The 25,400-nt window shown below is 37.6% G+C and overlaps 2 pseudogenes; both read right to left on the bottom strand.

Annotated features, from left to right (window-relative positions):
* Positions 1 to 3,591: 3,591 nt before the first annotated feature.
* On the bottom strand, positions 3,592 to 4,226 carry LOC149544498 (glycine dehydrogenase (decarboxylating), mitochondrial pseudogene; annotated as a pseudogene).
* A 13-nt stretch (positions 4,227 to 4,239) lies between these two features.
* On the bottom strand, positions 4,240 to 11,929 carry LOC149544497 (glycine dehydrogenase (decarboxylating), mitochondrial pseudogene; annotated as a pseudogene).
* Between the last annotated feature and the right edge of the window lie 13,471 nt (positions 11,930 to 25,400).

Below are 25,400 nucleotides of genomic sequence, written 5' to 3'. Positions count from 1 at the left end.
ATGATGGATTATGGAGAGTGATCTGAAACCATGATGCTAGAAAACACACAATAAAATCCAAAATGAACTTGCATTACAAATGGATTGTGGAAATCTGATATTGTTAATTTTGCATGCATGTCTACTAGGACAAATATATGTTTAAGTTGTGATTGTCCTGGTAGACATGCATGCAATTTTACCAATATCAGATTTCCACAATCCATTTGTAGTGCAAGTTCATTTTGGATTTGATTATGTGTTTTTTACCATCATGGTTTTAGATCACTCTACATAATCCATCATTAGCCGGATGAGAGAGAGTGCAGGATGCATGCAAAATGTCATACCATACGCAAGGCATGTGAACTATTTTATAGAATGCCTGAAAAACACTGACAGTAACTAATATGAAAAATATATAATTAGTTATATGATTGAGACAAATCATGTACCAGTGAGTTGGTCAAAATTTTGACTAGATAAATTTTGACCAATGGGTTGGTCAAATTTGGTCAAAAATTGGGTCAAAAATTTGATCAATGAAGGTCAAAAAATGAACCCAAATGCACTAGTGCAAGTATGCTCACCATGTTGACTCTTTGAGTTTGGTCATCAAGTCACCCCACCAAAGTGCCTCATTAAGGTCAGTGTTTAGGTCCGCTCATCGAGTTTGTTCACCAAGTCAACTCGTCATGTCGCATCTCTAAGTGGCCTCACTAAGTCAGCTCGCCAACTTGCCCCACCAAGTTGCCACTTTAAGCCCACTCACCATGTTAGATCGCCAGGTCGGCTCCCCAAGTCAGCTCACCAAGATGACAATTGAAGTACGCTCACCAAGTCTATTTTTGATTCGTTATCTACAGCTTAAAACAGGAATACATCTACTAAACAAAATACAAATCACTCAACAAATTTGAATGTGGTAGAAGAGTGATCAACAAAATAGTGAATCGAGTCTATAGGTTTGTGGCATTGACGACACTTGCTGGTTTGAGAAGAGATTCAAAAGGAGGCCTGGTTGAGGATGCATTTCAATAGCAAGCAAGAGCGAAGACATGATGCATGCATCACTCTGATGAAAAGACTGGCAATGAATAACATGCAAACATATGCTTATTTTATAAACTTCAGTGAAATCTATTTTCTCCTTATCAGATCAAAAGACTGCAAGACATCACTCAAGGCATTCACATCATGATCTTAGTCAAATTACAGGAAGTCATTGTAATCAAATTACTTTCTTTCAATATAATGGGAGGATTCTCCTTTCACAGCAATTCACCAAAAACAAAAAACTCAAAACATGTAGAAAACAAAAGTAGAGAATGTCATTTAAAGAACTTTTTCAGTGTGCTAAAGAAAGCTGGTAGGCAATACGGTATAGAACTAGATTAAACATATACCCACCATTTTAATCTCAAACAAGACATCCACTGAATTGTTATCCTATTTTAAAACAAAATCAAGATTCATGAAACTACCAATTTAAAAGGTTCATAGTGCATTCTATCCATTAAGAAAAGTGCAACTTGAGATAAAATTGTTTGAAAAGTAACCTTCCAGAACACGTGTAAAATGAAATGTACACTTTCTGCCAAGTTTGGATCAGGGATGTTCTACTTCTAGATGAAGAGGTTCTGCAAGTCTAAAATAAAACTACAACTCCAAAATCAATGACAATTTTTCTGTTTATAGTGTTACTGCTGCCACAAACATAGGAAAGATACATAAGAATATGCCCACTATTTAGAAACATCAGATAGTAAGACACAAGATCTTGAAGGGAAAAGAAGAGGAGGTTCATAGAATTAAAATTACAATTAACGAAAAAAATCATTTTGGCATATATGTGGAAAAGGAAAACTCGCACAGTCTAAGCCAAGGATAAATTCCATTTTAATTTCAGGCTAGGCATAAAATGCATTCACCAAGCACAAATGATTAAATAATAGCTGGAGCAAGTCTTGATCTATTTCTCTAAATTTAATAAAATTTGATAAAATTTGAACCCATCATCCAAAGAAGAGTCTTGCTTATCAACATGATGTACTTGGAGATTACCATTATCTCTACTTGTCTGATAAAAATATCTAACGAGCTTCAGACCCAATAAGAAATAATCATCCCAAGCCTCAGCAATTCTACCAAAAAGATCTCTGTGCGCACACAACAAAGCCAACAAGACAGAAAAGTTCTTTCCAAACACTTTATGGCATAATGTAACAAGGGAAGGAAAGTTTTCCACTATTTCCTCTGGCATTGCAGATACTATGGAGGATGCAAATGCAGTTGCTGCACCAGATTTCCTCTCACAATCTGTATTCTCTACAAGTAACAACACTTGGGAAAGAGATCATTGAACAGTAGGATTGCCTTTTCCCAAAAAGTGAGTATCTATTGATTCCAAACTAGATCTCACTTGCTCTTTGGATAATATGCCTTGGGAAAAATGAAGCAAACTTCTCAATGGACTCCATTCACAAAGAAAATCTTCTGAACCATGATCGGATTGATATACTTGATTGATTTTTGGAAGCAAAGTAGTCACAATTGTGAAAGATAATGACCTTGAATTAGCCTGTGAGAGGAAATATCCACTTGTCAACATAAGGATCTGACTTCAAACTCAAAATGAACTATATGAGGAAGAACAGATACACACCTGAGCCTGCAAAAGAAAGTTCATCACAATGGCCACATAAAATGAAATCATTGTCTAGTGGGCAAGCTTCTAACTTTTGGAACTTCACTCGACAACTCAAAGGAACTTTTGCAAGACACAGATCACAAGAGGGCTAAAATGTGGAGGTGAAAGATCTACATAATTTTTAATGAGTAAGTTATTAATCAAAAATAAAAGAGTAAATGAATAGACAAGAAACTTTATTATACAGGCCCAACTAATAATTTTCACTTTTCAGAATGAAATTGTGGTTAGTGTCAGACATCTATTTTCCATAATTCATTGTGCATCAGCAACTACTCATCAAAGGCTAAGAAAACCATGTAGTGTTCGGAACTAGGCTGTTATTTTCTTCAAGTCAAAGGGATGAAATCATTTGAAAGATTTTTTTTTTTTATAAATAAAAATATAATTAGTGCTACAGTTAAACCCAAGACAGACAAGTCATTCTATGATTCTAGATATTTTCCAATAAAAGAAATGGACAGACATGAAATGGACTGTCCACTCTAATTTGTGGAAGCTCCCCTGACAGTGCATTTGAAATATCTGTAGGTAACTCCAAAATTAAGTTGTGGGATCATATCAATGGTTGTTAGTCAAAATTTTCTCTTGAATAGGGTTGTGAGGATATTTTGTCAGCATTTGGTTCCTAATTTACTCAAGAATTGGGGTCTGATAATATTGTCTTACAAATTGTTTATTTTACAATGGAGTTGTATCTTCTATTTTATTCCTGACTAATAGAAGTTTATTTGACCCTAAGATGATCAAATCCATTTGATAAATGTTAATCTCTCTTTAAGTTTTGCACTATTTTCTATATTAGGAATAAGTCAATTCTTGAACTATCTACAACTATTGATTGCCTTGTGTTTCCTTTTATTCCTGTCAGAGCCCTCATTCAACTCTATCTACCCTGCTTGTCATTCCAAAACATAAGGATTTATAATTTTTTCTCTATACACATTATCTGCCATGAAACTAGTATTTTTAATGTCCATTTTCCCATTCTCAATTTCCATAATCTCCCTTTTTATTGATATTGGTAGAATCATTGTTGAGCCCCATGGTGCTGTTGATATCATATCAAGTGGTTGTGGATTCCCTTCAGGAGTAGTAATTCCATTTATTGGTACTAGAGGTTGTGATGGTAAAAATGGTGCCAAATGCTTCTTTACTCCTATAGGCCCCATACCAGAGTGTAGAATGTAGAATTTCTTCTAAAGATTGAGATGGCATACATCCACTCCAATTCAACTTGAGCTAGTTAGTCCAACTTGGACATTCATGTTTGCACCATCCATGTACACTTGACTATCATTGTCATGAATGATTTAACATATCTTATTTAATACACTCCTCATACACACCATGCATTGAAGGATACGTAATCATAAGTGCTACAAGGTTTCCTTATTTTCCTCTACATCCTTCATTTTCTTTAGCAAGAGTTCAAACAACAACAATCTTCATTCCATGCATTGTAGCACTTGCAGGATTCATTCCATGAGTTGAGACAGTAATGATAGAAGTTTTGATGCCCATCTCCCCTTGCTTAATGATAAGCATATAACTTTTACAATATCAAGGAATGGAGCATCCTCAACATTAATAGTGCCTAATTTCTTTAATCCACTAATAAATGCTCCCGCCAAACCATGTACACATTCTACATTTTTTTCGATCCTGCCAGACCATGATAGATTGCATACATAGAAGATATATTGTGATTAATGCCTGTATCATGTAGATATTTCTAGTGGCATTATCTTGCTTGATGTATTGCTCCCTTGTCTACATTTCCATCCTTAGCACAGGATTCCTATGGGAATCCACATTAACTCCAATAATCCTACCAGGCATCATTCATTTTTACTCTTAAGATGTAACCAAGCAATATAAATGAGGGGCCCCCATAGTCCAGGGGGACACCAAATCTTTGAGAAGACCCAAAGACGATATCCACCCCAAATTCCTCAGGAGGCTTCAGTATTGTTAGTGTAGAAAAATCAGAGGCCATGACAACCTTCACACCATTAGCATGAACATTCTTAACAAAATAAGAGTAATCAATAACTTCCCTCTCTATCCTAGGGTGCTGAACAAGCACCCCACAAACATCCTTGGAGCTATAATCAAAGTACTTTAGATCAGATTTCATGACATTCAACCCCAACCAACCTACCCTTATCTGGCACACATCAAATGTCTAAGGATGAGAGTTACTAAAAATGATAGAAGTCTTCTTATTATCTTTGGTTATATCATTACATATCACAATAGCCTCAAAACTAGTAGTGGCCTCGTCTAAAAGAAAATCATTTGACACGGGAGCCCACTAAGATCTAATATCATGTTCTAGTGATTCAAAAAAGATTATAGTATATCATGGAAACCATGTTAGGAGGGGACAAGGGATGACGATGGGGCTGAAACCTACGATAAATTATACTCTATTAAAAGTATTAACTTATTACTATGAAAAGAAACATTTCATTAACAAAAACTAATATATCAAGTACCTCCATTTGAAGAAAAATTATCACTTGTTGTTCGAACATCATGGATACTTAATTGATGAGTAAGTCTTGACAATAAACATGCCTATTTTTTGAATCTCTCACGTTTCCTTTTTGCATTCTGATCTTCTTGGAGAAGTTTTTCAATCTTTTATGTACTCTGAGAGTTGTTTGAAGTAGAATTGAAAAATAATATATTAGGAAAACAGAAAAAAAATATAACTAGTACCATGGCCATATTAGCCACATGTAATTAACCTTCACCTGACAGAGCTATAAAGTTGAGTCAGCATTTCCTCTTTGGCTTACTCAACTTGGCAGAGCACCACAGCCTGTCAATCATTGAAGGACAAGTTAATACTCATGAGAACCATACAGAAGAACGCCTATTTCTATAGTGCTTTAATGCAAGGATGTTCTAAGGTTCTTACTTTGGGTACATTTGCAGCAAGACTATTTAGAACAGCTTCCACATAACCACATACTTCCTGAGACATCAACCTCAACTCCTCCTCTAGATCAACTGGTCACCTGGCCATTGTATCCTAATTACAAAGAACATGAATAAATTGAACATTAGCTTTGCCTCGGTATTTAATTTGTGTCTTGTTAGATAAATTAAGACGCATCATGATCAATCAACCTTGCAGAAGGAAAAAAACCATTCCTAGCATTTTCATTAAATAATTAATAGAAAACCAACACAAATGTTTTTTAGCACATTACATAAGTTTTTTTTAAGAATGCAAACTGTAAAGCGTAGACCTAATACAATTTTATTGTAAAGAAACTATGAGAAATAAATTGGCACATTGTTGAAAAGTCATATGAGCTCCATATGAATGGATATTCCTAATAGTACATGAGTCTGTGTCTCATCTCACATTCAAACTCAGTGACCTTTATTACCTAAGTTGAATTCCTTCTAAAAGGTAGCAACTAAGAGATAAAAAGATTTGTATGGTTGATAATTGACAATAGTTCCATAGGGCAGACTAAAGGGGAATTTGTTTGTCCATCTCACATTCAAACTAAGGTTTTGCATATCATCTCCACAGTTGAGTCATTGTCTTTACCTTCAAAATTCCCCTAACCCATGGACTTACATGGAGTAATGTGCACATTTTTCAGGCTAGAAATCCTACTTCCAATGCAAGAGGACTTCTCTGAAGGTAAGTTCATCATTTTGGACATGGGCATTAGAGCTGAGATACTATGTTTCCAGCTTGACTTTTGAATGTATGAAATGATTCCTAAGACAATTTGGCTTAGAATCAAAGAGAAAATTGGGACTTGAATTAGAGTTGATAGTCTTATTTCTGGCATGGGCATCCTTGAGCCTAAGGAGGAGCATCTTGGCAGTCTCTTTTTCCCTCAAAAGGCAGGTTGCTTCATCCTTTACAAGTGAACAGTATCACCACAATTTTTTGTAAGTGTCTCTAATAGCTGCAAAAATAACCAGGCAAATATTAAATCAAAGTTATCCATCAAAGTCAATCATAAATGAATTCTTACTACAGTAAATTTTTTGCACTCAGAATTCAACCGAATATCTCAGTAATGATAACTTAAAATAAATCAAAATGTATATAGAAATTTATAATATTATTCAATACTAACCGTTAGAGAAAGAATTTGGATCTTAGGATTCTTATTGGCAATGCGTTTCTTAATTTCTTTGATTACTTCCTTTGCTTGTCTATTCCAACACAATCATATTGACCAATATAGACCCTTCATTACTATCACCATATCCAAATGTCCATTTATAAGAAAGAATTTAGAAGACAGAGTTGTTAACTTGCTTTATAAAAGCCATACCAACATCTCTTATGCGAACTCTATTCATATAACAAAGATGGGATTACATTCTCCGAACATGGACTACCATTAATGCATAATATAGACAACTACCAATCAAATAATGTCAAATTGGATTTACAAAAGAGGATAATAGTGTATCAATATTTGCAAAGCATAATCAAGAAATCTAAACCTAAGGTGGATTAAAGAAATTTAGCATGATTCTATGCCTTGTAACTCAGAGATGAAGGTATTTCCAAATATTTTGTATGACTTCTCATGTTAGAAAAAAGATTATACAGACACATCTTATAAATATAGCCAAGATAGAATATATGACAAAAGGAGTAAGATTTCTTTGTGCCATTCAAGGTTCTTGGATAGGCAGCATGAATAAAATGAAATGCTTTCATTTCCTTAAAAATTCTTGAAATCCATGTTTGATTGTGACTACCATACATGTTGATCTGAGCATGCCTGGCTCCCAGTTACTGCTATGATATAGTTTAAGATTATTGCTATAACTAATAAGTGGTGATGTAGATGAGCAAATTTGGATAACAGTTTCTATATGTTAGGTGTCAAGAAGCTTCACTTTGCAATTTAAAAAATGGTTCTACCATACATGTTGTTTTATTTTGTGTCATCTTGGAAAACATTGGATCATTCATGTAAACAAACCTAACAAGCTCTCTTGTGTGTTTATACTTAAGTTCTAACGTTTCTTTTCTAGCCTACACTAGAAGACTCTTCTAAAAAGTAATTCAACATTATAACATAATTATGAGCTGCGAAAGCATCAACTGTACCAAATCCTTACATAGCTGAAAACTATATAACCCATCACTGAAAAGTGATCAATATTAGTCAAAAGATGCATTTGTTAAAACCATTGATTGATCAAAAGATGCACATCTTGTTTCCAGCTCGTACTATTTCCATTTCTTAATCTATTAATTCTCTGAGCTTGATTATTCTAACACCGTGCATAATGCTTTTATTGTTCCTTGCTAAATATGCTCTGAGAGGTATCAGAGAGAAGGTGCATATTGTAACTAAGTTTGGATTGACTTGGAGTAATGGAGAATTTGGTGTGAAGGGAGATCCTACATATGTCAGGGCTGCCTATGAAGCAAGCCTCAAGAGGCTTGATATAGACTACATTGATCTTTATTACCAACAAAGGGTGGATATTACTGTACCCATAGAAGCTACTATAAGTCTTTGGATTCCAAACCCTTAACCTTGCACCAAAATACTATTTTGTCATGGCGCTGTAAGTTTTAAGATTCAAAATCTGTACTACTGTGACAGGTTTTTTATTTTAATCTTATTTATAAAATTTTGGGCAATGGTTTTTCTCCAAAAACTACATAGTTGAATCTTGAATTTGATTTGATGTGAGAAATATATTTTACATATCAATTCTGGAGATTGATAAGTATGAAATATTTTCTATAGCAAGTCAAATTGTGATTTTACTACAAGGATTCAACTGTGTGGTTTTCTAGTGAAACGCATTGACACAAGTTATTTTAATAGTGGTTCACAAGAACTCATTTTTCATAAGAATGAATGGAACATGTAGTACTCATTACATTTAGATGATGCTCATAAGGTGAAGCATTAAGCCTTTCCATAAGGTCACTAAGTGCAATACTACTCCAACTTATTGTCATGAGAGATGAGTTCTTATGAAGCTAATGTAACATGAGTCAATGAATTTGTCTCAGAAATAACAAAATCAAAATTTCAAACCTCTAATTTCACTAGAAAATATCTGTCTAATAATCAAGGTTGTATGGCTTCGGAGGGCAAGATTGTATCCCTCTGGCTCTTTACCGACGCCTACCAAAACATAAGAAATCTGATAACAAGAAAATCAATTTTCCTTTTATATAGATGGGTGAATTGAAGAAGTTGGTAGAAGAGGGAAATATAAAATATGTGGGTCTATTTGAAGCCTCTGTTTCAAAAATCCGTAGGTCCCATGCAGTGCATCCAATCACTGTTGTGCAGCTTGAATGGTCTCTCTGGAGTAGGGATTCTGAGGCCCAAATTATTCCCACCTCTAGGTAAATGTTGTGACGATATAATACCTCAATAGTCAGTGATTCAATGTTTACTTTATAGATTGTAGAGAACTGAGAATAAATATTTGTGAATTGGGTTCACAGTATATACCAAAAGTTGAAGTTTTTAATAAGATTTTTTTTTGAACTTTGTTCCATTTGAACTTAGATAAGGAATACAAGCTTACTTATATTTATTTCATTTCATTTCATTCCATTCATAGGGAGTTGGGGATTGGGATTGTTCCATAGAGTCCTTTAGGCATGGGTTTCTTCAGCACAGGAGGAAAACTTCTTCAAAGTGTGACAAATAATGACTTCTTAAGGTAAAGGATAGGATTTTTCTTTTCCATTTAATAATTGTACCATTTTAAAGATGATCTGATGTTGAGTTCAAACATTGAGACTGAACAACAAAGTAAAATCTAAACAAAAATCTACATGACAACACTGACAATAAAGGTGAAAATTAATTTGATTTGATTTTATCATTGTTGATTGTTTCATATCATAATAATTGATCTGTTAAACAAGGGAATCTGAGGTTTTAAGGTGAGAATCTTGAGCGGAACCAAGATCTATTACTAAAGCTAAGATCAGTTTAAGAAAAGGGTGCAGCCCAAGCCAGGTTGCTCTTGCATGGGTTCAAGACTAGGGAAATGATGTTGTGCCCCATTCCTGGAACCACCAAGATGAAGAACTTGGATGATAATATCTTCTCTCTCGATAAAATTGACAGCAGATGACATGAATGAAATCAAAGCCATCTTTCCTGTAGATGCTGCAGCTGGAGACCGACATAGAGCTATTGATTTGCAATTGAACTGAATAAATTTAGAAACGCCCCCATACAACACTCTCCATTGAATTAAAGTACATAAATGTTTGTGTTCCAGAGCAGAACATTTGCAATTGAGCTAGATGAATAAAGGGCTTTGAAGAGTTAGCAGCGTTAAAAAAAAAGAATCTAAATAAATGGATTTTTTAGCCTTGTACTATATCAGTTATAAATGCTTATTATTGAAAATTTAGTATTTTTAAAGTCTATTAATAGAGTATTTTCAGAGCCTATTAATAGAGAGCTTTTGGTAAATGACTTTATAAAGAGTTTTATAAACCTGGTGGAAATATATTTCGTTAATAGTAATGATACTGGCATTTTAACATTTATGCATGACAATATTTATGGACTAGTGATAAACCCAAACCCTTCCACATGGATCTTAAGCAGGATTTAGTAATAAAGATCCAATAAATGAGTCCTAATGTCTCCAAGGTTCTCTCAAAGACTTCGATATTCAACCATTGTTATTCCGCATAACTTGTGGGCTTGGACATCAGGATAACAATATGCCATTTATTATCAGTGCATGCCAAGGATACATTAGAGGTTTTCACCCCATATGTCAACAAATTCACATTTCAAAGTAGATAATCTAGAATGTCCATTCGGTGCCAATTACTTGTTTTATTATCAAGACAAAGCACAAGAACCCATAGCTACAAATAAATCCAAATTTCCTTGAAACAATATGAAGTACACTCAGAGAAGTGGTATAACATTGAATAAGACCCATATTACATTACAAAAACTATATAAAAATCTCAAAGTCTTTCTAATACAAATTTCAAACTCGTTTATGATCATATTAATTTAACAAAAATAAGTATATAATGGTAAGAAGTTGGATGCAGAAATTATTTATAATATTGCATTCAAATTCATTGATATGCAAAAAAGTAGTTCCATGTAGAGTACGGGAAGGGTCTACGTTGTATGCGTATGTCTCTTGATACAGAGGTGTGACACCTGAGAAAGAAATGGTAGCCCTCATTCACTATGTTGTGTACACAGATGTCACTTTTCTTGATACTTTAGAGTCTTAGACACTAATAAAATTATTGTAGGGAAAGTCAGTCAACTTACTAAATCTATTATGACACCTCCATTCTAAACGACATTATCATATTAGACTTTGTGATCCAATGTATTTAAGAAATTACCTTAATATTGAAGAATTAATACAAGTGATGTTGCAGGTGTAGTGGGACTTCTTCCAAATTCCGACTCTTCCACAATACCACTCTAAATATATAGTCCATGTCTAGTTCCTTTGTGCTCATTCCATTAGGAAGACTCCAGTTGAAGGAGTGAACCAACAAAGCCAAAATTAAATGAAGCATCTTATCAGCCGAAGGAAGCCCTAGGCATATTCTTCTCCCTACTCCAAATGGTATAAGCTCAAAATCTTGTCCCTTAAAGTCCACAGTAGCTCCCTCTCCCTCCAAAAACCTCTCTCGCATAAATTTGGAAGGCTCCTTCCAACACAACAGGATCCCTCACAATTGTCGACACATTAACCCATACTTGTGTGTCTTTGGGGATCACAAACTCCCTATTTCACAAGATCTTGATGCTTTATGAGGGATCAAAAGAGGACCAAGAGGATACAGTCAAAGCACTTCTTTCATCATTGCATGAAGGTAAGGTAGATTATCAATATCAGATTCCTCCACTCTTCTAGTATGACCTACAACCTCCTCTAACTCCCCTTGGACTTTTTCCATTTTATCTAGATTATGAATGAGTTTTACCATTGCCCATTCTATTGCTACACTAGTGATGTCGAAACTAGCAATTAACAGATCCTGCATTATCAAAACACCCCATCCTCATTAACCAACGCCACCACTCTCATCTTCAGCCCTAACTTGGCCTCCTCATTAGCAAACGACAACATTGATTGCAAGGATTTCATTAACACTGCCACTGCCACAAGCATTTCCATGTACCCCCTATACATAGATGCCCCTTTCTCAAAAACCTTTGCCTTTGCCTCCTCCAGCCTGTGAAACCCTTCCTCCATTTTTGTCCTTAGCAACAATGAGTTTTTCCCACTTTTAAAAAAATTTTAACATATGAAGCCCATGTTGGTCAAAAATTCGACCAACACGGGCATGGATTTTTAAAAAAAGATATTTTTCCTTGCATATTTCGACCAATCTAAAACATTTTAATAGATGGTCGAAAATTTTGGTCAAAAATTGGGGTCAAATGTACTAGTGCCAATATGACTCTCAAAGGCTATAAACTTGTCAAACACTTCATTCTTGTGATTAAGAAAGTACACCCATGTGTAGCATGAAAGGTCATCAATGAAAGTGAGAATATAGTGACCCCTACTAAATAATGTCACTGAAAAAGGTCCTACTAGAATAGTGTGAACCAGCTCAAGAACAACTGATACTCTCCAAGACTGCTCGTTGTCAAACTTCACTCCTAGATGCATATCCATTAAACAAATTGAACATTCAGCCTTAGAAAATTTGATTGTACGTAGACCTTTGACCATATTTTTTGAGCTAAATTGATCAAGATAGTGGAAGGCAAGATGTCCATGCCACTCATGCCATAATTTACTTTTTGATTGTGAATGTGTCAACAAGGCATGTGAAGGAGACTTAGGCACAAAGTGGGAAAAATAATAAAGCCATGTGTCATGATTGAATTTACTCATTGCAACCAATGATTCATCCTTAAGATTTCACACCATTATTGAATTAGGAAGGAACTTAACTTTATTGCCACCTCTATAGTGAGTGATTTGGTAAATTGAAAGGAGATTAGTGCTAAGGTTAGGAACATAGAGATTGTCTTTGAACTCTCTATTTTCCATCTCAACTTGTCCTTTCCCTTCAACTTCTAATTTTGTATCATTCGCTACAAATACGTGAAGTACCTTAGATTGCCTCACTAAAGAAAAGTGTCCTTTTGAAGAACCCATGTGATGTGAGGCATCCGAGTCAAGAATCCATTCCCCTAAAGAACTTGAACTTGCCATAAATGCTTACCATTTTCCCTATGAAGTGGATGAATTTGAATCCTTGGAAGCATTTCGCACATTGATTTTGTTCTTCTTAAGTATGTTTTCCAACTCATCTATTCTCTTAGTCTTGCAATGATTCTCATCATGATTTAGCTTCTTACAATATGCAAAAAATAGTTTATCCTTCTTGTTTTTGTTACCCTTCTTGTTGGAAGAAGAATTTTCTTATTGTGAGGAGGAGGATTGTTGCGTCTCTAATTGCGATTTTGGCTTCCACTTATTTTTCCTTTTGTTGGTGAAACTTTTGCCACCTTGATTTGTTTGGTTCTCAATACTGACCACCAATTTTGTAGACTTGGATAACTTGAGAATTCCCATATATATCAACTTGGATTGTTCCAACAACAACATTTCTGCAAATGCATCAAATGAAGACTAAGTGAAGGCACTTCCCATGGTCAACCTATGAGTGTTGTAACTGAAAATAAAAGATGCATACTCTGAAAGTAGCCTCTTCAAGATATGATGAATCAATCTATCATCCTTCATGAGATTATCACAATCCTTAAGTAGTGCTCCCAATTCAATGGCTTTGTTAACATAGCCTTGAATTGTGTCAAAATTCTTAGGATCCAATAGAGGTAGATCATCCTCAATTTTGAATCCCTTTTCCTCATCTACCTTAACATACAACCCTTCATGTTTCTCCCAAGCACCCTTGGCATCCTTAAAGCTAGAAATGTGGAAGAAGAGATCTCTATGAACACAACTCCTAATAATTCCTAAAGCTTAGTTGTCTTTAACTTCCAAATCAACTTGTGCATCAAAATCAATGGGTTTTACAATTGTACCATCAACATATAGATTTAAACCTTTTTCCATTAGTCTACTCTATACAATATCTTTCCATGTAGTATAATTGTGTCAAGTTAAAAGTGGAGTTTTAGGAGAACCCATGATGCAAAAAATTAAAAGAGCACAAGAGAGAAGGAGAGACACAAGAACACAAGATACACCCCCCTTTTACTCAATCAAAGAACCCCGTCTAAAAGTGATTCTTTTGGCACTTTATATGTAGTACACTTACAATAGGCTACTTGTCAAAATGGACAAAAGTGGGCTTCTAGTTTTGCTATTTACAACATCCTTTTGGAGTTCAAATCTAGTACTAAGAACTGTAGCTTAGATGTACAACTATTTTGAAGTTTTACCAAAGCAATACAATGTAAAAAAGGAGCTATTTTTGAAAGTGGTATTTTTGTCTACACAAGCCTATAATCTAATTGCAAACCTGAAAAGTAGACAAAAAAATATGCACTTTCAAAAAAATGGAACCTAAAAATGTGTCTAGATGAGCCTGTTATCTTTTGTCAACTACCAAAGATTCAAATTTCAAATGTTCGGCTCATTCAACAACTAATTCCCAAAGTTAGTATTATTTTAATGCCTAGCCTTATGTTATATTTTGCGGCTCGCAGGTTCTCTACCATCAGATCTGAGGAAGATCTACAGAGGGCGTCATCTCACTATGGTGAAGTTGTACGAGATTTATGTTCATGACATGGCACCCTCTCGCTACATGTCTGGTGGGTCCAATAGGTCAGGCAACATGTTTTGGCGATGAAAAATTTCCATGGTGGGTCAGAAAGGTTCCATGGCACTGTGGGCACTATGTCGCTATTGTGTGTTGGCCAAAAGATCTGCATAGCGACATAGCGCCCGATGGAAAGGTCTGACGGCGGGCAGGTTGCATCATCAAAAAATCAGTGGCATGTCAGAAAGTTTCACGGGCCAGAAAGTTCCAAAATGCGGCACAGTTCCATGGTGCCAATGAAAAACTCACGAGTTTTTCGTTAGCAACATAGCGCCTAGTCGACATGTGGCATGGCGGGATTAAACAATACCAATTTTTGCCAAGTTGCTGCTTCAAAGCCAATCAGGAGGTGCCAAGTTTATGAGTCATAGCATATTAGTTTCACAGACCCAATGATTTTCAGAGGGAAGGATGTGCAGAGTACAAGGTGGTTCTGATTGTCAGAATGAAATTAATCTACGGTGGGTGCCATCACGCTATGGAAAAGCTGCGTGAGATTTACAACAGTGACATAGCGCCTGGGCACCACGTGTCCCTTAGTAGGGTCAAGTGGTATGAACCCTCCAGGTTGGTGCCTTGTCAGACCAAGGTAGTGCTTTGTTAGGCCAATGGGGAACAACCACGTATGCCAGGTCATAATACAGTCAGCGCAGTCAGTGCAGTCAAACGTTAAGATCTCCACCGTTGGATCTATAGAGATCAAGGACAGGCACCATCGTGCTATGTAGAAGCCGCATGAGATTTACGTTAGCGAGATGGCACCCTAAGGACACATGTCCTCGTGGCTCTAGGATCAGAGGCACAGGGAATATAGACAGCGATACGTGGCTGGTTCCTATTGATCGATGCACTGAGGAGCAGTATCTTGCTTGCCATCAGATTAAGTCAGATAGACAGAAGGTGCCATGTCGCCATGGTGAAGTTGCACGATCTTTACCATAATGACATGGAACCCTTTCGCCACGTGTCAGCGAGGCTAGGTCTTGCTAGGGTATGTCGGTCAGATATTGCCAGGTGTCTTTTGGGTATAGTACGATTGCTGAGGTGGCAACAGATATGATGAGCTTAGGGTAAGGATAGCATGGAGCATGACGAGTCTTCACGATCATCAGATCAAGGTAGATCAACGAAAGGCACTTTCTCGCTATGGTGAAGTTGTGCGGTCTTTACCATAACGACATAGCATCTGGTTGACACGTGTCTCACTAGCAGGCCAAGGTTGACATTAGCGATTGGCAGTAAATGTCGCAGCCAGGTTTGTTATCACCGCAGTTAAAGATAACAGTTCGAGGGTGGCGTGGTTAGTTCAATGACAGAAGGTCAACCACAGAGGACTTCCCAGGTGGTGGAACGAAAAGAAGCGATTGGCCCACGTGGCCAAGTTGGCTTGTGGAACTAGGTTGACTCTCTGACCCCCTGCTGATTCATGAACCTAAGGGGCGATGGTGATTGATTTTATCTTGCGATCTGATCTTCATGATGAATCATGACCTACCAGAAATGAATGAGAGACATAGGGAGACACTCCACCGTCTCACTCAATCCATCTACCTGGTCAGAACATAGTTATGGCACCATTTTGTCTTCTCCAGGCTCTTTCTCAGAGGAATATCAGATTTTGGTACTCAAGACCACCAGATCTTTGATTGGATTTTCAGGGTGAGAAGTTAATGCTAGTAGTTGAGAAGTAAATGTAATGCAAAAAATCCTCAGTTATGCCTGAAGTATAAAGGAAATTTTGTGGTCTTTTCTTGGGGACCCTTCTCTGTTATTCTCTGCTACTGCTCATAGGTCTACAGTGTAAAATTCCCTGTGCCTCTGAATTGTATGATTTTTCATTTTATCTCCTTCAGCCATTAATGTGTATGTGCATCCTTCTTGCCTCTCATTGGTGTATTGTTGAGATCTATAGCCTGCATACTATATCTATTTTTTCCTATTGGATAATATATAAGTCAGATTCCTCTTTCCTTGTGTTATTCAATTTGGTTTCCTTATCTACATGTGGTTATTAGATCAAAACAAGTCTGTATGTGTATATCCTTAGTTTCGTTCTGGTTCAGTAGTGCATATATGGGCAGAAATGGGTCTGAATACTCTATTTTGGTGCATCACCTCTATAGTTTAGGTAGGGTAGAGTTGTTTGCTGCATCTCCTTCTTCCCCTTTTCCTTCTGAGAGTAGTTAGGTGTACCCTGATAGTAAGAGGAAGCTGGCCTTCTCCAGAGACTCAACCTTGCAGTTCAAGTCCCACAACTTGGAGGTTGTTTCCATGTTTCACTAGGATGTCCTCATGCATAGGCCTTGGACAAGGGTGCAAACCTAAGTGACAATAGTTTTTGGCATGCCTGGTGGGACACTTTTTCAAACAAAATTTAAAGTCTACTAGTGTTAAGAAGAAAGAGTTTCAGAGATTAATGCTAAAGTGGTAGTGTTGGCTTTAGTATTCAAGCCTTTAAGTGGCTGACCCTTCAAAGTACTTGGTGACTCTGAACATCAACAAATCTGGTTCCAAGCCAAAGTTGCAGCAATTCATTCCAAGAGCTGAAACAAGGGCATCTTCTAGAGGTAAATTTCACTATCAAGAGCTTTCTCTTTCAAATCCTAGAAGAAGGAGGACTAGAACTTCATTATCACCAGTTAGGGGTGTAATAACAGTTAATATACCTGTAAGATCTGTCTCTACTCCTCCTGTTCTCGAACTAAGCCTAGATTGCCATCAACACTTATCAATAGAACACTTGTTTACATGGCACAACTAAGAGTTCATGTTTTTTCCACCTTTAATGGTGGAAGTCCTCTATTGTTAGCCCAAAGACATGATATACCAGTATCTACACTAAAAAGCATACCTAATTTTACTAGTGAAACTTCCATTTCCCCTTTAGAGCATATCCAAGAGGTAGCAAATGTCATTAATATTCATGGTATTATAGAGGATGATGTTGTTGTCAGACTTCTAGCCTCATATTTAAAAGGAAAAGCATTACAGTGGTATAGAGGCTTAACTCATGGTTCTATAATTGATTGGGATGGACTAGGAGTAGGATTATGCAAACATTTTGAGGATAGAAGTGACCATCTGTCACTTTTAGAGCAGCTGACTACAATAAAAAGAGCTCCCCATGAATGTATGACTGATTTTAATTATAGATTTCAAAAGACATGGGATAGAATACCCACTATAGTGAAACCTACCCCTGGTAATGCCTTCTTGCATTTCCTTAGAGCTTTTAATAGTGATATTGCCACTACAATCCAAACTATAGGAGGAGATACCTTGCCTAATGCTTATGAGATAGCCATAAAAGCTGAGAACATCTTGATACAAGGAGGAAAGTTGGCTTTAAGGCCCCCTATGCCTTTCTTTCCTGATGTTCCCAACCACCAACCAACAATGGCCCCTCTTCCTACAACTCCTACATCACAAGCCCTTACTCCAGTTCCCCAAGCTTCCACATCCTCAAATGGGATGGATGAACTCAAATAAATGCTCCAAGGTCTAGTACTAAATACATATAAGAGAGAGAAGACCCTGGATAAAAAATTGTAAGAGCAAGGGAGGGAGTTGAAGGACCAAGGAAAGAGATTAGAGGATAGTTTCTCTATGATACAAAAAATGAGTAACAAGGTGGTGGCCTTGGAAAGGCAGTAAGCTCAAGGTGGCAATCCTCCCCAATTGCAATATCAAGCTCCAAATTCTGGTAGGCCTCCTAATCAGTGGAATAGCTCTTTTGATCAAGGTAGGCAAAATAGTCATGCTTCTGCTTCAAGCTCAAATTAGAACAAAGCTATAGTCCCTCAAAATAACTTGGCCCAAGACCAAGATTTCTATCCTTCTTGCAACTATTCTTATGCCTATTGCATGTGCTAGAAGGTAGAATCTTATTTGGCCCTAACTGACCAAGAACCTGCAGCAAAGAAATCATACAAGGAGGAGCATTCCAAGGAGGCCTCATATATTCAAGGATGTGATGATTGCTCTTTCATGAATCATCAGATTGGGGAGCATTGTAATGTAAACTAGGATTCTGTTGCTCACAACACAAGAAGTAAGAAGAGAGCTATGGAACATGCTGCCCCTCCTTCTCCTAAGTAGGCCTCAACTTCAAGTGTTGCACCTCATGCACATGCAACAAATGAACCAACAAGTACTTCATAGTAGCAAAAGCAAGATTCTAGAAAGAAAGATGCAAGTGATCCTTATGTTGCCCCATCTCAACCTCTTATAGGTGCAACTCTCAAAGTTTCTACCAAAGTTCCTAATATAGCGTTTAATGTGGTAGAGCAAATGAAGAAGACAAATGTGCATATTTCTATGTGGGATGATGTTGCTACCATACCAATGCAGAAGAAGATGCTGTAGCAAGAATTAGAGAACATTGAACCCAAGGATCAACCATCTACAATGGAGAGTGCCACAAGTCTAGTACAACCAGTAGGGGATTTTGAGACAAATAAAAAGGTTAGACCCCCTCCATTCTATGTTTCTCTGATTATAGAAGGCAAATTAGTCCACAATTGCATGATAGATTCAGGGGCTAGTATCTCAGTAATTCCTAGGCGTGTTGCTAATGCTTTAGGAATGAAATATGAGCCCATTGTTAGGGATGTGTTACAAATAGATGATAGTACTGTCAAAACTGTAGGTATCCTTAGGAAAGTGGAGATGGCCCTACATGCATGCCCTGGTTGCATTGTGATTCAAGATATATCTATTGCTGAAGTCAAGCCCTATTTTTTCATCTGTCTTTCAAGAGACTTCACTGCTCAAATTGGTGGATTCATGTCTACTGATTGGTCATATATGTCATTTAAGACTAGATATGGAGCCAATGCCTCAATTAGAGCAGAACCTCAAGCCCTTCATCACACTAAATCCTACATCGCCAACTTCATCAACATGAATTACCCTATTCTAGAGATGGATGAGAATGAAATAGTAAATGATCCTGTCACTTCCATAGCAGAGATTCCTGATTTCTTCTTGGATGAGTGAGCAAATGCATATCAGTTTGAGCCTATGTCAGAGACTCTTGAGACATGCCTTAGTACATATTGCATAATAAATAAAGATGCTCAAGTTCCTGACCTTGTTAGGACTAATGATGATATAAATGGAACATGGAGTATGTACTTCGATGGCTCAAGGAATAGAAATGGATTAGGGGTTGGTGTTATGTTGATCTCTCCTTCACAAATAAGATACTACTTCTCCTTTAGACTCCAATTTAGTTGCACCAATAATGTGGCCGAGTATGAATCTTTGATTTAGGGTCTCTTACTTGCCCAAAAGAGAGGAATTCAAGCCTTGAGAGTATATGTTGATAGTGAGTTGGTAGTTAACCAAGTGAAAAACTAGAATATCAGCAAAAATGGCCTACTCAAGTCTTACAAACATAGATTCTGGGATTTTCTTGAGGGCTTCAATGCATTTAATATTTAGAGCATTCCTAGGAAAAAAAATAAACATGCTGATAGGCTTGTAGCAATAGGTGCATCTTATGATGTACCAAGGAATCTTGAGGAGAAGAGGAAAAAACAAATAAAGGTGGTAGTGAGGCCTGCCATCCTTGAAAACAACACTCATTGGCAGGTGTTTGATTCTGATGAGAAAATTGTGAGTTTATTGTAGAATGAGGTAAAATTCTCAGATAGAAACTAGTCAAGACTGCAAGATCAGTATGGTGATCAGATCATTCATCTTAGTTCTAACAAGTTGCCCAAGGGTCTCATTACCTTGGAGAGTTTCTTTAATCTTGATGATCAAACAAGAGGCAAAGGAATGAATCTAGCTGCAGAAAAGGATGATCATGCCCCAGTTACAATTGCTGATGAAAAATCTCTGAATATGGGGAAGGTATGTTCTAAAACTGAGCAAGAAAACTTCATTCATTTATGTCAATAATTTAATGATATATTTGCTTGGACATATGATGACTTAAAAGTGTTTGACCCTAGTTTGTTTCAGCATACCATAGATTTAATTGATAAGGCCAAGCCAGTAAGGTAAAAATAGAGGCTAGTGAATCCTAAGATTGAGCCCCTAATGAGAAAAGAACTATCCAAGTTGATAGAGGCTAATATAATATTTCCTATCAAACACTTATCATGGGTAGCTAACCTTGTCCCTATAAGGAAGAAAAATGGAGAAATCAGATTGTGTGTGGACTTTAGGGATCTTAATCAGGCTTCTCTTAAAGATCACCATCCTCTCCCTTCCATGGAGTAGATTCTATCCAAGGTTAGTGGTTCAAGGAGATTCTCTTTTCTTGATGGATTCTCTGGTTATAATCAAGTGGTGGTTAAAGAATCTGACAGATATAAGACAACATTCACTACTAAATGGGGCACCTATGCTTATTGCAAGATGCCATTTGGACTAACAAATGTAGATGCCACATTTCAGAAGACAATGGAGATGGCCTTTAAAAAATTAATCGACAAATTTGTCTTAGTATACCTTGATGATATAACTGTATATTCAAAAAATTTAGAATATCATTTTGATCATCTAAGATAGGTATTTCTAAGATGTAGAGAGTTTGGGGTTTCCCTTAACCTAGCCAAGTGTGTCTTTGCTACAAGCCAAGGGAAATTATTGGAACACATTGTATCTAAGGATGGGTTGACCATTGATCCAGAAAGAACAAAGGCAATACTTGCCCTTCCTCTTCCTAAACACAAGAAGGGGTTGCAAAGTTTCCTTGGTAGGATAAATTTTGTAAGAAGGTTTATCCCTAATCTTGGTACCATGGTGAAACCTCTTATAGCTATGCTTAAGAAAGGTATGGTCTTTTCATGGACCAAGGAAGGAAAGGAGAGTTTTGAAGAGATCAAGACAGCCATAGCCTCAGCCCCTACTCTCATGAACCCAAATTTTGAGAAAAATTTCATCCTCTACACTCTAGGTGGTGAGTCAAGTATCTCTGCTGTCTTGACTCAAACAAATGGCAAGGATGAGGAGTAGCCCATAGCCTTCTTCAGTGAAGGGCTCAAGGAATATGAAGATAAGTATAGCTTTGTAGAGAAGAAAGCCCTTGTAGTTTTCAGAGCCTTGAAGAAATTCAAGCACCTCTTGTCCCACAATAAGATCCATTTGTTGGTACCCCATGCCAGTGTAAAAGACTTCCTGTTAAGCAAAGATATCAGTGAAAAGAGAACTGGATGGATCACTAAGGTAATGGAGTATGATATTGACATTCAGATTACCAAGCTAGTAAGAGGGAAGGGGTTGTGTAAAGAGATGTTATCAGACCAGGATTTAGATGAAGAGGCTGCTATGGTAATAACAGAGCAGCAAGAGGAAGTAAATGTTCATGGTCCAAGGAGTTGGATAAATGATATGAAGAGCTTCTTATCGGGGGATGGATACCCTCAGGGATTGGACAGAGCTAAAAGAAGACAATATAGACTGTATTCCATTCCCTATGTTGTAATTGATGGTATCCTATTCAGGAGGGATTTTAATGGGACCCTGTTAAGATGCATTAAGGAGGATCAAGCTGAGAGGATGATTAAGGAACTTCATGGTGGCCCTGATGGTGACCATTTGTCTGCAAGAACAACTACCATGAAGATTATGAGAGTTGGTTATTATTGGCCATCTCTGTTCCATGATTGTTATAGATATGTGAGAAAATGTGGGAAGTGTGCTTTCTTTTTAGGCAAACAGAGACTTGCAGCTCTCCCCCTTCGTCCTATTCAGGTGGATCAGCCCTTTACCCAATGAGGGTTAGATTTTATAGGCCCCATTAATCCTCCATCTAGTGCAGGTTATAAATGGATTTTGGCTGCTACTGATTATTTCACTAGATGGACAGAGGCAATTTCCTTGAAGGATGCCACAGAACCATTAGTTGTTGAGTTCCTAGATGGAATTGTATCTAGGTTTGGTGCTCCTTCTACTATCATCTCGGACAATGCTAGGTCTTTTTTTGGAACCCAGATTTGTGCATGGGCAATGAATCACAATATCTACCTGAGCACATCATCAAATTACTATCCCCAGGGTAATGGTTTGGTTGAGTCTTCCAACAAGAATCTGATCAGAATCATGAAGAGGACAATAGAAGACATCAAAGGGTCTGGCATAAGAAATTAAGAAGTGCCCTATGGTCTGATAGGATAACACCCGAGAGATCTATTGGAAATTCACCTTTTGTGTTGGTATATGGTAGGGAGGCCAGACTCCCAATTTCATTGGAATTCCCATCCTTGGAGTTGGCTCATTAGCTAGAATTGATTGAAGATAATGCCATGTCAGTAAGAATGGCAGAGTTGATTGAATTAGAAGAAAAGAGAAATAAGGCTATGCAAACCCTAGAGATACATCAGTAGGAGATGAAGAGGAGTTTTGATAAGAAAACTAGGGTTAGGACCTTCAGAGAAGGAGATTTAGTTCTAAAGTGGGATTCTGACAGAGTAAAACTAGGAAGACATTCTAAGTTTGATACACTATGGAGTGGCCCCTATCTGGTTGCCAGTTGCAAGCAAGCTAATGCATTTTAGTTGAGCAGGCCAAATGGTGAAATTTTGCTTATTCCAATCAATGGAATCTATCTAAAGCCCTATTTTTGAAAATTCAAGATCCTGTATATAGGTAGTTTAGTTTCTTTTCTGTTGTTTCCTACTTTTCAAGAAGTGCGCAAGCACAACTGCCTCCCTGTGAGGTAGCGAATTTTGCGGTGTCTCAGGATTACAGAGGAAGTTTTGTTTTTTGTTTCTAGTTGTAGTTGCAGAGCTAGGGTTTTCATGTTTTAATCTCTCACAGGAAGGGTTAGGGTTTTGCAGTTCTCAGATTCATACTTTTTTGACTCCATAGCCCAATGGATACATGAGGCCACTGGTCATACACATAGAAGGCTTGTGTCCCCTATGAGTCACCAGAAATGTTATCTTTTGTCACCCACAAAAGATTCAAATTTCAAATGTTTGGCTCGTTCAACGGCTAATTCCCAAAGTTAGTATTATTTTAATGCCTAGCCTTATTTATACTTTGTAGCCCGTAGGTTCTCTTCCATCAGATCTGAGGAAGATCTACGGAGGGTGCCATCTCGCTATGGCAAAGTTGTACAAGATTTATGTTTGTGACATGGCACCCTCTCTCTACGTATCCGATGGGTCCAACAGGCCGTGCAACATGTTTTGGTGACGGAAAAGTTTTGCGATGGGTCGAAAAGGTTCCATGGCACCGTGGGCACTATGTCACTATCGTGTGTTGGCTGAAAAATCTACATAGTGACATAGTGCTCGATGGAAAAGTTTGATAATGGGCAGGTTGCATCATCAAAAAATTAGCGGTGTGTCAAAAAGTTTCAGGGGCCAAAAAGTTCCAAAATGCGGCAGGGCGCCATGGCACCAATGGAAAACTCACGAGTTTTCTATTAGTGACATAGCACCTGGTCAACATGTGGCATGGTAGGATTAAAAAATACCAATTTCTACCAGGTTGGTGCTTCAAGGATAATCACGAGGTGCCAAGTGTATGAGTCAGAGCATATCAGTTTCACGGGCCCAGCAATTTTTAAAGGGAAGGATGTGCAGAGTACGAGGTGGTTCTGATTGTCAGAATGAAATTAATCTACAGTGGGTGCCATTGCGCTATGGTTAAGCTACGTGAGATTTACAATAGTGACATAGTGCCTAGGCACCACGTGTCCCTCAATAGGGTCAAGCAGTACGAACCCTCCAAGTTGGTGCCTTGTCAGACCAAGGTGGTGCTTCGTTAGGCCAATGGGGAACAACCACGTATACTAGGTCATAATATAGTCAACATAGTCAGTGCAGTCAAAGGTTAAGATCTCCAACATCAGATCTGCAGAGATCAACGACAGGTGCCATCGCGCTATGAAGAAGTTGCATGAGATTCATGTTAGCGAGATGGCGCCCTGAGGACACGTGTCCTCGTGGGTCTAGGGTCAGAGGTGCATGGAATACAGAGAGTGATACATGGCTAGTTCCTATTGATCGATGCACTGAGGAGCAGTATCTTTCTTGCCGTCGAATTAAGTCAGATCGACAGAAGGTGCCATGTTGCCATGGTGAAGTTGCACGATCTTTACCATAATGACATGGCGCCCTTTCGAAACATGTCAGCGGGGCCACGTTTCGCTAGGGTACGCTGATCAGATATTGCGAGGTGTCATTTGGATGTAGTGCAATTGTTGACATGGCACCAGATATGATGGGCTCGAGGTAAGGATATCGCTGAGCATGATGAGTCTTCACGATCATCAAATTAAGGCAGATCAACGGAAGGCATTGTATCGCTATGGTGAAGTTGTGTGATCTTTACCAATTCAACATAGCATCTGGTTGACATGTGTCTCACTAACAAACCAAGGTTGATGTTAGCAATCGATAGTTAATGTCGCGATCAGGTTTTTAATTGCCACAGTTAAAGATAATAGTTCGAGGGTGGCGCAGTTAGTTCAATGATAGAAGGTCAACCACGGAGGACATCCCAAGTGGCAAAACAAAAAGAAGCGATTGGCTCGCATGGCCCAGTTGGCTTGTGGAACTAGGTTGACTCTCTGACCCCCTACTGATTCATGAACCTAAGGGGTGAAGGTGATCGATTTTATCTTGTGATCTGATCTTCATGATCGATCCTGACCTACCAAAAATGAATGGGAAACATAGGGAGACACTCCATCTCAATCGATCCATCTACCTGGTCAGAACACAGTTATGGCACCATTTTGTCTTCTCCAACCTCTTTCTCAGAGGAATATCAGATTTTGGTACTCAAGACCACCAGATCTTTGATTGGATTTTCAGGGTGAGAAGTTAATGCCAGTAGTGTAGAAGTAAATGTAATGCAAAAATCCTCAATTATGCCTGAACTATAAAGGCAATTTTGTGATCTTTTCTTGGGGACCCTTCTCTGTTATTCTCTGCTACTGCTCACAGGTCT

Source organism: Cupressus sempervirens, chromosome 8 (assembly GCF_028749045.1).
Source record: "Cupressus sempervirens isolate cs-2001-9-10 chromosome 8, ASM2874904v1, whole genome shotgun sequence".
NCBI classification, from domain to species: Eukaryota; Viridiplantae; Streptophyta; class Pinopsida; order Cupressales; family Cupressaceae; genus Cupressus; species Cupressus sempervirens.
This window is presented reverse-complemented; position numbering and strand designations above follow the sequence as displayed.